The 13,679-nt window shown below is 40.4% G+C and overlaps 1 protein-coding gene across 2 annotated transcripts in view; it reads right to left on the reverse strand.

The window, feature by feature from the left end:
* PRKCZ (protein kinase C zeta) overlaps nt 1-9,695 on the reverse strand; it is a 604,208-nt gene extending 594,513 nt beyond the window's left edge. Inside the window, exon 1 of one of the 2 annotated variants that reach the window (XM_069240998.1) lies at nt 9,530-9,695. The gene's annotated coding sequence lies outside the window, so the exon portion shown is untranslated. The remainder of the gene's footprint in view (nt 1-9,529) is intronic. The other variant, XM_069240999.1, reaches the window with a different exon arrangement.
* Nucleotides 9,696-13,679: the final 3,984 nt, after the last annotated feature.

Consider the following 13,679-nt stretch of genomic DNA (forward strand, 5'->3'; position numbering starts at 1 on the left):
CGCCGTAGCGGGCTCTACCGGCTATTAAAGTCCCTCTCCCTTGTTAAATGCGCTCGCGTTCGGCTCGGGCATTTAACGCGGGGAGCAGGCCTTTAATAGCCGGCAGAGCCCGCTACGGCGGGTTCTAAGGCTATATTAGAATTACGTTTTGCTTTGATTGACCTAAGCAGCTGTGTTGAGAGTATTCTCCATTAACGAATCAACTGTTGGTTGAACTTATTAGGACAAACTAAACGTGACAGAGTAGTTCAATAAAGATTAGAGTCTGGCCCACAAATAGTTACTAAATTGGCATTTGAGTGTTGACTGCACTCACCAAAAGAGTGTCAGGTTTGCAGTGGAGGAGTCTAGTCACAGCTTGACTTCATGCATACAAAGTTTCAAGTGGACCTGCTGTCTACACACTTATCTCGACAGTAAAGGTTTACTCAACTGATCATTTTAGCAAACAAATTAGAAAATTGTACCAAAAACTGAAATCACCTTGCTGCCAGACCTAGAAGTATTCTGGCAATCTCCTCAGCTCTCCACTCACAACCCTACAGTCTCCCTGCCACCTTCCCCCCTCATCTCCCCTACCTTTCTGTAAATATTACATGATCACCCTGTCTTGGGCCTCACTACCACTACATCCTTACTGCCATCGCCTCTCACCCCAGTGACCATCTAATCATCCCTGATGCCAGCTCATCCCATATTCTAACAGTTCTTGACACCATAATCTTCAGTCGTTCTTGCCAGTGCCTCCCCACCACATGTTCTCTGTACAACTCACTAGATTTGTGCTTTATAAATATTGTATACACCCTAAAAATAGCTTAGAGCGAAATATGGTGAGATTTGCTTTTAAATCCTTCCTAGACGCATTTACTGCAATACCTATGGAAGGAGTAGCAGACTTGATACAATTCAAGCGACAGACTGGAAATCATCTTAAACCTTCTAACTGAATATTTTCTTTGTCAGTTGACTGTCAGTAAAGATAGCTCGGCAGGGTACTTTTGTAATTGGCAACACATCTGAAAAAAACTGTAATGAACTGGAACCTCTGTGCTGATATTTGTATCTTCTAAGTCAACCCTACAGAAGATGATAGTTGATATTTTCCTCTAGTTAAATGCCACCAATCCAACTTCAATCAAGCTGAATTTTATAACAAGAACGAGGGATCCTATTATGTTTCTTTCCTTGCTTTATCTTAGGTAGCAGTCAAAACAGAAAAACTACACTTCCCACAATACTTAGCGAAAAATAATTAATGGGAATCAAGCAGTAGTACAACATTAACATGGAAAAACCATACTATAGTCTAGACTGAAAGAAATAAGTACTCCTTTCTTACTGCTCGCAGACAAGATAAGTATTCCTTTAATATAATTATAAATGCATTATTGCCTAGGAAGTATTTTTATTTGAAATGTGCCTTACGCACATTTCTTTGTTTTTCCTAAATAGCTCTTCTGTACGTCTCCTTGTTACTTTTTCCAGCTAATCCCTCCCTTCTGTTCTTCTCAAACGCAGACCCGACATCGCTTCGGGGGCTTTTCTGTCTCCTCAGGCAATACTTCACCACATACGTGTTTGACTTTCAGGCAGCCGTTCGCTTTTGTGTTACTAAACAGCCGGCTCAGTCTTTTTTCCAATGCGTCCCTAATTATTGGTCAAGACTGCTCCTAGCACGTCCTAACTTGAGGTTGCTCATTCCTGCAAAGGACTCAGAAAGCATCCATTTTCAGAGGGACTCTTTGCACCAAGCACTCAAACTGCAAAAGAGAGACTCTGGCCTACAGATGCACTTTCTATATTGGTTTTTCAGTAGATTTAACCTTTCATTGTCTTTATTATGTTTGTTTACACTTCGGAACAGTAACTTCTTTGGTGATGGATTTTAATTGCTAACTAATTTTTTCACATTATTTCTTTTTCCCATTTCTTTCAATAGAGCTCAGTCTAATGCCTTCTGAAAAATTCTTCTGCCTTTCATAACGAGAAAGAAAGCAAAGCTTTAAAAAGGAATTATGTTCTCTCATTCCTCTGATAAACAGCACTGACTTCAACTATGAGAGACCTGTAAAAAAATACTGAAGCCTCTTTAAACAGTATTATTAGAAAACAGTCTGGGGGGACAGGACGCGCTTGTTCTGCTTTCCTACATATCTCCTATCGGAGCTTACAGAACCTCTCTGGAATGCACTTCTGAGTTCAAAGAAGACCTTTATTGTTGTTAATTCTCCCCCACCCACAAGTACCTGAGAGAACAAATTAGTAGATTTCAAGTCCACGTTTAAAAAGTAGTCACAGCAATGAAAGCAAAATATATCACAGTACTTCTCAGTTGCAATGTACATAGCAAATATATATATGATTATAGCATAATATAATTGCAAAGCAAAGCATAAAAGTCAAAATTCATCACCGTATGGGCAAGGTGGGCCTAACTCAGCTTCATCTTTCTGGGATCTGCAAGTTGATGACTCCGGTCAACTGCGAGAAAGAGATTATCTACCCGAACGGGAGACTGGCAACTGACGTCTAGCTCCAGCCTGAAGTCAAGCAGATTTGAATCTAACTCACTGTAGCCCAGAGTCATCCTTAAAAGCAAACTCAGTGTGAGATCTGAACGACCTTGGAGAATGGCCAGTTCTCTTGAGCCATTCCGCTCTCAGACTGGATTGCGAGGTAAACACAAAATCTACATGCTCTTATCAGCTAAGGTCTGGTGTGAAGAAAACAGCTTGGTCCATCTTGTGGAAAAACATAGCTTGGAAGAACACAGACATCTCTGCAATGTCTCAACTGCAATGTCTAACTCCACTTTAAAGCCAATAGGCAGCTAACCTAAATATCAAATGTAATGTCTAATATCATGTCAAAGCCAATAGGCAGCTGAGCTGAATACAAAATGTAATGGCTAATGCCATGTCAAAGCCAATAGGTGGCTAAACTGAATACAGAGTGAAATGGCTAACTCCATGTTGAATCCAATAGGCAGGTAAACTGAACAAAACATATAATGTGCTACTGGTGAACATCGAGCAACTAATATGCGCAGTGGTGAAACACAAAGTCATTGGTCAAACACAATTAATACCATCACAGCGCTGGACACCCTTTGTTGCATAAAATAAATTAAGTTCCCTTAGTATGAATCCCAAAAATGTCTAAGGAGGTTGCTGTAAATTCTAGCTGCATTAATAGTTGATGGAGTGACAGATTGGTTTAGAAAGATCCAATTTCTCATTGTTAGATTTCTTACTTTTCTGTCAGCATGTTTAGAGACATTTCCTTACTCTTGGCTGGCACTTTTTCTCCCTTGAACTTCAGAGTTGTAGTAGAAAAGCTACATGTATGTATGTATAAGATAATTCTATACCATAAACCTAGCCAAACATCAGCGAAAGTGGTACAGGGTCAAAGTCTGCGAGGGACAGGAATGGTAGTTGAGTTGTGGACCGTTAATACCTTGTGATTTGTTAGTTGAAGTAGTGAGTCTCCAACTCTTTCCTAAAATGAAGCACCGTTGGGGTGGTCCTGATGAATACAGGGATGTTGTTCCAGATTCTGAGTGCACAAATGGAAAGGGCCTGCATCCTTGTTAGTTTTTTTAAGGTCCTGCTGTCTGATGGCATCTTGGCTGCAGGTGTGCAGCCAAGTTAATAAACAAGGGAGCTGGTTGTGATGGCTTTCTAAATGATACAGAGGGTTTTGAAAGTAGTGCATCCTGCAAGGGGAGCTAATGGAGATCCATTTAAATGAGGAGCATGCAATCATATTTTTTCAGGCCCAAGAAAAGACTTGCTGTGGCATGCAGGATAGAGTCTTGGAAATGATGGAGCAGGACATTACCCTCCATTTACATGTGAGAGTGCATGAATTTGAACAGCACTTCTGAAAAATCACTTTCTGGAAGCAACAGTTTAACTTTCTTTAGAAGACAGAATTGGTACCAGGCTGGTTTTGACTGTTTGGCAATGTGTTCCTTGCGGGTGAGGTTGGTACTGAGCGAACCCACGTCATTTAGCATTCAGTGAAAGATGCGTTTGAAGCTATCTAGATTCATGTCATTGAGCTTGGCTTCGTTTGCTGTTCTTGGCAAGCTATAGGAATTCAACATTGTTTGAGTTAAGCTTCTGGCAGGCACTGGACATTCAGTTCTGGGTGGTTTGCTGGCAGTGTTCAAGACAGTGAATGTCTGAACCAGAGGAGATTTTCAATTAGAGCTGTTTATCATTGGCATAGTGGTGAATCTTGATGCTGTTATATGTGAGTAGAGCACTAAGCAGATTCATGTGGAGGATAAAGATAAGAGTAGGGAGTAGGGAACCTGGAGGTAGTGAAGGGGATTGCTAGTGAATCCCATTTGAAACTCCAGGGTGCATAAGAGAGTGGGATTGTAGGCTGTGTTGAAGGCAGCTGAGAGGTCCAACAATATCAGGAGATAGGGGTCATCCATCTGTGAAAAGAGGGCATGGTCTACAATGTGTTAGGTAACAGTCACCATGCTACAGTGTGATCCAAGTCATACTGGGCTTGAAAGGCTGACCATTTTGGGACTATATGGGAAGGGGTGGACGCAAGACATAAAGCAGGCATGGTGCTGTCAAATCTTCTGTTTTTTTCACTGATGAAGAGCTTGATGGCCCTGCACTTTTCTGTAGAGAGAGGAATGGATGTGTCTGGCATGTGGTGGATGCAGTGCTAGATTGTGTTGAAGGACGCTCTGCTTTGGTTGGTTGCTAAATTGTTGTTCTGGGTATAGTACTTTCCTTTGGCTGATGTGATGAGTAAGCCTGGAAAGAATTTCAATTACACCAGAGTAATCTGAGTAATTTCATTAATTCCTTGTTCCTCTTGGATGCAGAATTACCCATTATTACTCAATTGTTCCTCCTCGCATAACTGAGTAATTTGGAGGGGAAAAAAATCCTACCCCCAGAGCACATCTAGCAAGCACGAGCGGGTTGCTCGCACTCGCTATTCATGTTCTGTACTGACCGCTATTTCTTAGTACAAAATGCATACTTACATCCATTTTGGATGTGAATGGGCATTTGCACTAAGAAATAAAGCTAAATGCAGAATTACTCTTCTGGCATAATTCTTAGATAATTCTGTGTGATTATGCTAGACTGAACCACGCGGGTTACACCACCCTGAGTGATGAGCTGTCTGCATGTTGCACGGAAAGATTTCCATATCGCAACATCATCAGGAGTTCTGTTTTTCTCCTATTTTCTCTCCTGTCTGTGGATGGATTATTGTCAGTAAGATCTTTAGAGGTTAAGTAGGAAGATGTGCAGATCCCATTTCAGCAAATGTAACCCTGATAATGCCATTTTCTAGTTCCAGTGAAAGTCAAGGTTCATCTCACAGAGCTGTCAATACTTACCAATCCGAGTCTTAGCTGAACGCTTTTGAGTGGATGGAAAACCAGAGGGTGAACACCATCTCACCTGCGAATTCTTAAAGGGGGAACATATCCCTGATCTTCCTCGTGGCAAGTACACTTCATAAAGGGATGTCAATGTTGTTTTTAGGTTGTTTCTTGACTGAGATGGTGATAATTTAACATCTTTAAAAACAAGATCTGCAAAGCTATCTATGTTGTGTTTAGTTTACGTTAAACGACTATCTGATATAAAGGACTAGAGCTTTCTGCCAGGCAATATTCTTTGTCAGGGGTTCATTTCAATAGCTCAAGAAGAACCAAGACAGGCTTAGATTCTGTTTTACCCTTATTTCCATAAACATCATAATTTTTGCAGAGGCTCTTGCCTTAAAACATACAAATAAAAGACCGCTCATTGAAGAACATTTGCCTCCTTACAACAGTTAATAACCTTTAGGTCCTAGAAAATCCTTTAAACTTGTGTCTTCTTCTGCTTTGATTTGTTGAGTTAAATGGGTCATGCCTCTGGTTAGTCTTTGTATTTGGGGCTTGTTAGATCAGTCAGTCTTAGGGTGGTCTCCCCCCAACCTTTTTGCCTTCACTTCTCCTATTTTACTGAATTAGTTTTTGTTGGCCTTAGAATTCTGTGCACTTTATACCACTGTTAGCCAGTGCTCATTTGCTTACACCTCTGACATATTTCATTTACTTATAAGTCCCTAGGATAGTGGGAGACCTTATACCAGGGCCTGTAAATTAAACATTACTAGTGAGCCAGCAGCACTTATTGTGCCACCCACTTAAGTACCTCTGTAGAACATGCCTGTTGTTGCAGCCTGCTAGCAGTTTTAAACTGCCAGTTTAATATGGCAAAATAAGCCCTTTGGAATTGTAATATAAATTCCTCTTTTAACGGTAAAGTCGGATTTAAGTCACAATTCTGAAAATGGCACTTTTAGAAATTTGGCATTTTCTTGTACTAACCATTTGGTGCCTGCAGCCTATAACCTAGGTCACATGACTAGGTACAGTTGGCCTTTGAATACTCTTCCCAAGTAGCATCACAAAAGGGGATCTAGGTGTTGGCAGGATGGGTCATCTCTGACTTGATAGCAGCTGTCACATAACACACTAGCATTTTGAAGACACTGGCTCAGCTCAAACACAAAGGACTTCACACTAACCTATTGTGCCCCGTGGCAGACTTAGACCAAGGCAGGAAATTCCTGACACCTCTATTGGGGGCATGTGGGGGGGGAGGGAGAGAGGGGCAGAGTCCAAAAGCTTCTCCCAGTTCAAAGTGGACACTGGGTATAAATATTGATTGATATTCATATCACTTCTGGACCTGAGGAAGACTCAGAAGGACCGCAAAACTGCTCTACTACCAGAGGAGGAAAAACTGGACCGGAACCTTGAGCCCAGGACCACTAGAATGACTCCAGGGCTAGTTGACTGGCCTCCTCATCAGAGCATTAGAAAAGGCTCCGATCATCTTGGGTTAGGACCATCTGAATGCTGCGAGTCCTAACCCACACCAAGTGATGCCTCCCCAGTCCTGGACACTTTGAAGTGGAACTAAAGGTGCTCTACCAGTCCAGCTTATGGTCCCCGTCAGAACTGACACAGTGCGATGCAATCCGACGCAGCCTCACAGCTCATCGAAACAGGCACAAGATGCAAATTTACGCTGAGCTCGCACCGCAGCCCTAGCAGATCCTCATACGAACTGATGCAGAGTGAGGCAACCCCACAGCTCCCCCATGGAACTGACACAGCGTGACAACTCGATGCAGACCTTGAATCACAGCCCCTCATGAGAACTGACGCAGGGTGACGCACCTCAATGCGGGCCGAGCAGCACACATCAGAATCGCCCCACTTGGCGGAACACACCTAATCAAGGACATAAGCTGCAATTCTCTGCAGGCCTAACTTGGCCCCTCTATCCAGCCCGTGCTCCATTGCAGTCAACCTGAACTTGTGACTTTGTCCCAGTCTGGCACGACTAGATAACCACAGTTGGCGCTTTGTGCTTTTAAGCACTATTTTTTACCTCAAACTTTGAAACTGCATATCTCCAGTTCTGCTAACTGTTTTTTTCATCGTTTTTGTGTCAGTTTGTTAAAAAGAACGCTTTTTTTCTACACAGGTGTGGAATTTTCCTTGTACTGCGTTTTCACTTTTAAGCTGCACAAATACTTCGCAGATAAAAAGCTGCTCCGCCAAAGGATTTTTTTTTTTTAACCGCGCTGGACAGGATTAGGGAAGCTGTGCAGAATGGCTAAAAACATTTGGCAAAACCAATAGGTATCAAAGGTGGGGCTTATTGGCTTTGCTAATGCTTGTTCTATCTTGGAGACTTTTATTAACAACAAGGAAAATCTGCAATTCACAAGATAAATATAAATGCCTGTTTATGCCTATAGTACTGAATACTTCAGATTGACCTATCTGCAAGGAGTCATAACTTTTGACTGACAAGGAATCAGATGCACAAGCAGACAACGTTAATTGCAAATGATCAGGCAATTTAGTCAAGTAAAAACTGGGATTGGGAAGCAGATCTCATGATTCTGAAACAATATAAGTACTATCAAATCATGTCACTCAATGTTAATTTAGATCAGCGCAGCAGAAGAATATATTAGTAAGACACCTCTTCTTCAATACAATAAGTGACGTACTCGTGAACATAAGGTGTCCAACTACCAAAACCTTTCTGGAGACATTTCTAAACAACCATCTTACATTTATTGACAGGGGCAAGCATTTTCCCACAATACAAAACATTAGCAAATGTTATCTAAAATGTGCAGTTTATCAAAAGTAAGTACGTGTTATCCCTTTCAAAGCTTACTATGTTCGAGACACTTGTTTTTGGGACAGAAGTTCATGGTTTGCTCACAAAACTTCCATAATCAATACTGCCAACTGAAATGGAAAGGAAGTACCACTTTTGTTATCACACCCTGAAAATCAAAGAGCATTCGGCATACAATACATGTGTCACATCACAGTGATTCTCATTTAAAGATCACATTCTGCAGAGAACATTCACATCACTTTGACTCCCAAACCATACCTACTGTAAACCTAGTGCTGTCACTGATTTGGACCTCCCCTAATGTGAACTCTCAACTCACTCTTTTGTGACACAACAAGGATAACTTTAATGTCTCTAGCGACAGTTTGTACAGGTCGAATACCACATCACTGCTCAAACTTAACCCATGCTGTTAAGGGTTTACTATGTAATGTCCATTATTACTTATCACTTTTTACAGCACGTACGAGCCCAGCGGGTGTCAGAACTCTTTAAATATATCAATAAGATATGAAAATACATAAGAGCCACAGCTTATAACAGACTATATGGATAATAAGGAAAGGTAAACATCTCTTGGTTCATACGGTACAAAAAGAAAATATAAGTACAGGAGTGCAGAGTATGTCTTATTTGGAAATATTTGTTAATTGCATTTCTCAGGTTACCCCTCACTTCACAGCAAAAAGCCCTTATAGAACCATACATTTTTCTGAACCAGAAAACACCGTGTACTTGTGATACAGAATTTGAAATAAAAAAACGTTGCAACTTTGTTTGGAAATGGACCTGTAGTATAAAGCAGAGTCAAATACCCAGCGCACACTTCAAATGAAGATATTCCTGAATCTTCAAAAGAAGTGACACACCTCATCTTGAATGCAAGTCTCAGATACTTTCTTAACTCCATTTAAAACATTAATCTTACCCGAGGAATTTAAACTGAAAAAAGGGTTTAAATTCATTTCGATTAAAAATAAAACGAACGGCGCTAGCCGCCCCTTAAGTGCCATGTATACATTCGCTTTCTAGCAAAAAATATAAAAGGAGATTCTCGGGTGCCTTGCAAAGGCAGACAAAGCTCCACCCCCTCCAAGATTAGTTGATAATGAGAACATAATTGGATTTTTTTTCCTAGGCACCTGTTGCGTGTGACTCGGCGAAGAACAGGCGACGAATTAATCCCCCGGCTTATTTCGCTTTCATCTGCTTGTTACAAATACCTCTCACCTGTGTTGTCAGAAAAAAATCAAATTTTCGCACGTAACAACCATCCCCGCAGCAGGTGGGATGTTCCCAAAAGCTGTTCTTACCTTCCGTCGCCCGAGAAAGCGCATCTTAAAATACAACAGCAGGTCCGCCTTGCCCACTTCGACTCTGTCCCACTTCGATATACGAAGAACTTTAACCGACTTTAATAAGTGAAGACAGGTAGAGGAAATGGGAAAGCTAGCTTATACAGATTGACAAGGCAGGGGCGGTACTAGGAAAGAATGGGCGGTTGCTCTGCCCCATAGAATTGTGCGATTGGTTAGCAAAAGAGTGGCACGCCCCGGAAAAGACTCCCCACAGACCACAGAAGAAACAACCCAATGCTGCCCCGGAAATGATTGATGAGACGGGCTCAGTTGGTCGGTTTTATGTTTATGTTGTGTTGTGTTGTATTACGTTTATGTGGTCTGTAGGTGGGCACGGACACCCGCGCATTATGCGAGCAGCAGGCTACGGCGTGTCGGCTGTGTACTTGGAAGGGTGTCTTTGTTATACATTTTTTTTATATTTGGACGCCAAAGTCTCTGTAAAGGCTGCCTTTGGACAAACTGTCTGAATTCTGTCCAGCTGCTGAAAAGAGAAGAGTAGTTTTGCTACAGTGCGAGGCAGTGTGCAGGTATCGGGGTCAGAAGGCTGCCTGTAACTTGCAGTGAGGATGACTGTCATTGTTGCAAATCCTGGTGTGGCGCTCACCTAAGAGGAAGAAGCGAGGGCCCTTGCAGCAGGTTAGGTACCTATGAGCTTCGACGAGTTGTCAAGTCAGTTAGGTGCGACCTGGAAAGTCTAGAGCTCCCTGCGGGATGTCTGTAGTGTAGTGCTATGCGCTACGAACGTGAGCTTTGAAGCGATGCGTTAGTTAGCGAGTCCAGTGATTTGTGTGTTGCTTTTCATATATATATATATATATATACGTGTGTATATATATATAGGGATTCAGTAGAACTGGCTGTAGCACGCTTACATATCTTGCACAAAGCGTTTTTAATTTTAGAGGTGCTATTAAGGATTCTGACGCCTTCAGTAAAGCGCTCTAACACACAAGGGCCAGGTCAGAAGCTGTAAGGCAAGCTGGCCCTCTCAACATTATCCCTATCACGTGTATGTGTGTTATGGAACAGAGGACATTGTGCCAGGCTTAGGGAATGAGACCGCAGGGACTCCAGAGCAAGTGGCTCCATGGGAGGCACAGTAACTGTCAGCGACGAGCCAGAGGGTTGGTGTGGGTTAGAAAATAGGCCTAGGCACCAAAAAAGTGTCCTATATTAACAAATCAAAAAAAAAAAAAATCGTCCATTTGAAAATTGTGTCAATTTTAAACTTGTAAAGACGTTTTAACTCGGAGAAACCCCAGCTATATTTTAGTCACAAGAGACTAGATAGTGGATTTCATATACTAGGTCGATCAAACCGAATCTGCTTTAAAGAAAATGTAATTTGAAATATGTCCTAGACATTACATACAACATACGATAATTCAACTTCAATAACCACACCAGTTTATTAAGAAGTTAATAATTTATTTCCCTATATTAACAACATTAAAGTCACGAAAACAGTTCTCAAACACAAATGATACAAGTAGAGAAACAACAAAGACTGATTCGAACAACGGATATATTCAAGTTTAATCAATGAGAAAAGACAAATAATAATGGTTATTACACAAAACAGTAGCAACAGAATCTGAGCAAGAGAAATTGAATACATCTGATAATAAGACAAAAATATAAATAATTATTCATGAGCATGTGAGTAACACCTCACTAAACACTAATTAGCATCAACATGTTGCACTTCATGTTAAAGTTTCAGTAACACAAATTTAAAAAACATCTACCTATGGCGCTATCAAAAATATGCAGCAGTAAAAAAACATTTGCAGCTGGTACCTGAAAAACAAAAGACAAATAACAATTCACAGTTCATACATTTACCAAATCACTACGGTAGTCAGCAACAACGTCTACTTCGTCATCGGGACAGCAACATCAGTACAGGAACAGGTATAAGGGTAGGGGTTGTTAGCGCACTCGGTCCTTAATTAGTAAATTTATAAGGGGACGCGTATAAGTCGATGGACCTTTTGATTCGCATGGAGTATCCTAGCTACTGTGTAACCTATGTTCATCAATACACAAATCAACCATTTGAAAAACACTAATCAGCAGTTAATAGCATCACACCATGACGTTCAGTCATGAATAATCAGAACTCAATATAAGTTTTATCAATTTTATTTTCTTATTAGTTGCAATACTAAGTCATGGGGTTAATTCAAACTTTATTCAAGGCAATCCGTATTAATTCAAATACATAATCTAATCAAAACTTGCATCAGTGTACATTCTAAAGCAGTAGAATAAGTCAACATGAATAGCGAAGTTCAGCAAACCAGTTCGTCAGTTGTCTGTGTTTGTCAATGTCATAAGGTAGGAACCTCACCTAACCCAGAGTAGCATCTGCATGTGGGACTTCATGCGAAAACAATTTAGAACATGAATTTGGAAAACATCTAGCTAAAGAAAACTATTAAACAGCACAGTTGATACCTAGCAAGAAAAGGCACAAAAGGTAATTCAGTCACATTGTCATAGTTACTTATCCACGATATGGATCAGCAACAAAGTCAGTCTTCATCTTCAGGTCATCAATCGATCAGCATCACATGAGGCTCTCAAGTGAATAAGCCCAATGACAGAATCTTGAAACTCTTCGAACATCCACGCCTAACCTCGAACGTCTCCCTTTGTCACGGCATTATATCAAAGACACCCAGACTATTCCCCAATTCCTAATTGGACAATTAATCACACAATTTTGCATTATCCAATAGTCCTTGTTTTTCCAATCTATGAATTCTAACATTACACAGTTCCCATGTAGTTGATTGGTTCACTTTACGATGTCCTCGTCATCCGGCTCGTCAGGTATCGAAAATGTTGCATCTTCTTCTCCAGTCAGTGTCTCCATTGTTCAAGTCCTGGGAAAATACATCCAGGTTGCTTTACACTGGTTTTGATACAAACTTTTATTCCGTCATCTCCTGTTCATCGGTTCACGGATAGGATTTTTGCTGAGCAGATTTTATTAAACAATAAGCGGTTCAGGGTCAGTCCAGCACATTAGCTTTTTCTACATTGCGTGTTAATATTCAACTTCTGCACAAGGTCTCGCAAACTAGGCCACAACTTCGGCTAAGTTAGCTCTACAATATAATGCAAAACATATGTTATATATCTCAATATGACATACTACTACATTATTCAATACGTTTTTCTATATTTCATACATGTTATTCATTTTATTAGTACATTTATGAATCTTGGTGATCGCTCTACAAGGGCACATTTTCAAACGTGCACATTATTTTTCCACGTTAATTACTCAAACTACTTAAACATTCATTAATAATTTCTAATTAGTATATCTGCGTTATTGAGGTGATGGTTTAGAATTTGGTATATAAGATACACTAAACCATAAAAGAACCAGAATGTCAATAGACTATCTGGGAGAACATGAAATGTCAAAGTTACAGATCATACAGAATAGAATATCTAGAACTAAGGATACATGAAAATCCCAAAGAAGAATGAGCCACGATTAATGGTGACTGATCATTAAATTAAAAAAATTCTGTATTTTCATTGAATTCAGAACAACTCCCACTGAAGGAATTATTGCTACAAATATGTCTCCCACACTTCTAGAAACTGATTCTCGCTTGTGTCTAGTTCGAATTTCAGTAAATTTAGGAAACTTACTTAAGTCTTCCAGCTGGTACATTTTCAGAAAGACTATTCCCAAATTACATGTCATACCATCCTCTAGGAAGACGATAATAAGCATTCTTCCCACAAATATACTTCAGGCACTGTGGAGGATCCTAACCATTTAACATGGAATTCCATTTACTCTGAAACAAAAACACATGTCTACAGTCACTTGTACCCACATATATTTTATCAAAGTAACTTTGCAGCCTATATATACAAAGCTTTCCTACATGTTGTATATCTAATGCTAACTTCTCTTGTTTAGTGATGTCATTGGAGGCATGATCAATTACAGGTCTATGGGGAACTACTCCCATATCCAGCTTAGCTTTGATTATTCTCCTATCTTCTGTGTTATCTACAAACTTATTTTCTACAGGTGAAAGTAAACAGGTAAGATTATTGCGGTGTGCAA

This window comes from Pleurodeles waltl, chromosome 6 (assembly GCF_031143425.1).
Source record: "Pleurodeles waltl isolate 20211129_DDA chromosome 6, aPleWal1.hap1.20221129, whole genome shotgun sequence".
Taxonomy (NCBI): Eukaryota; Metazoa; Chordata; class Amphibia; order Caudata; family Salamandridae; genus Pleurodeles; species Pleurodeles waltl.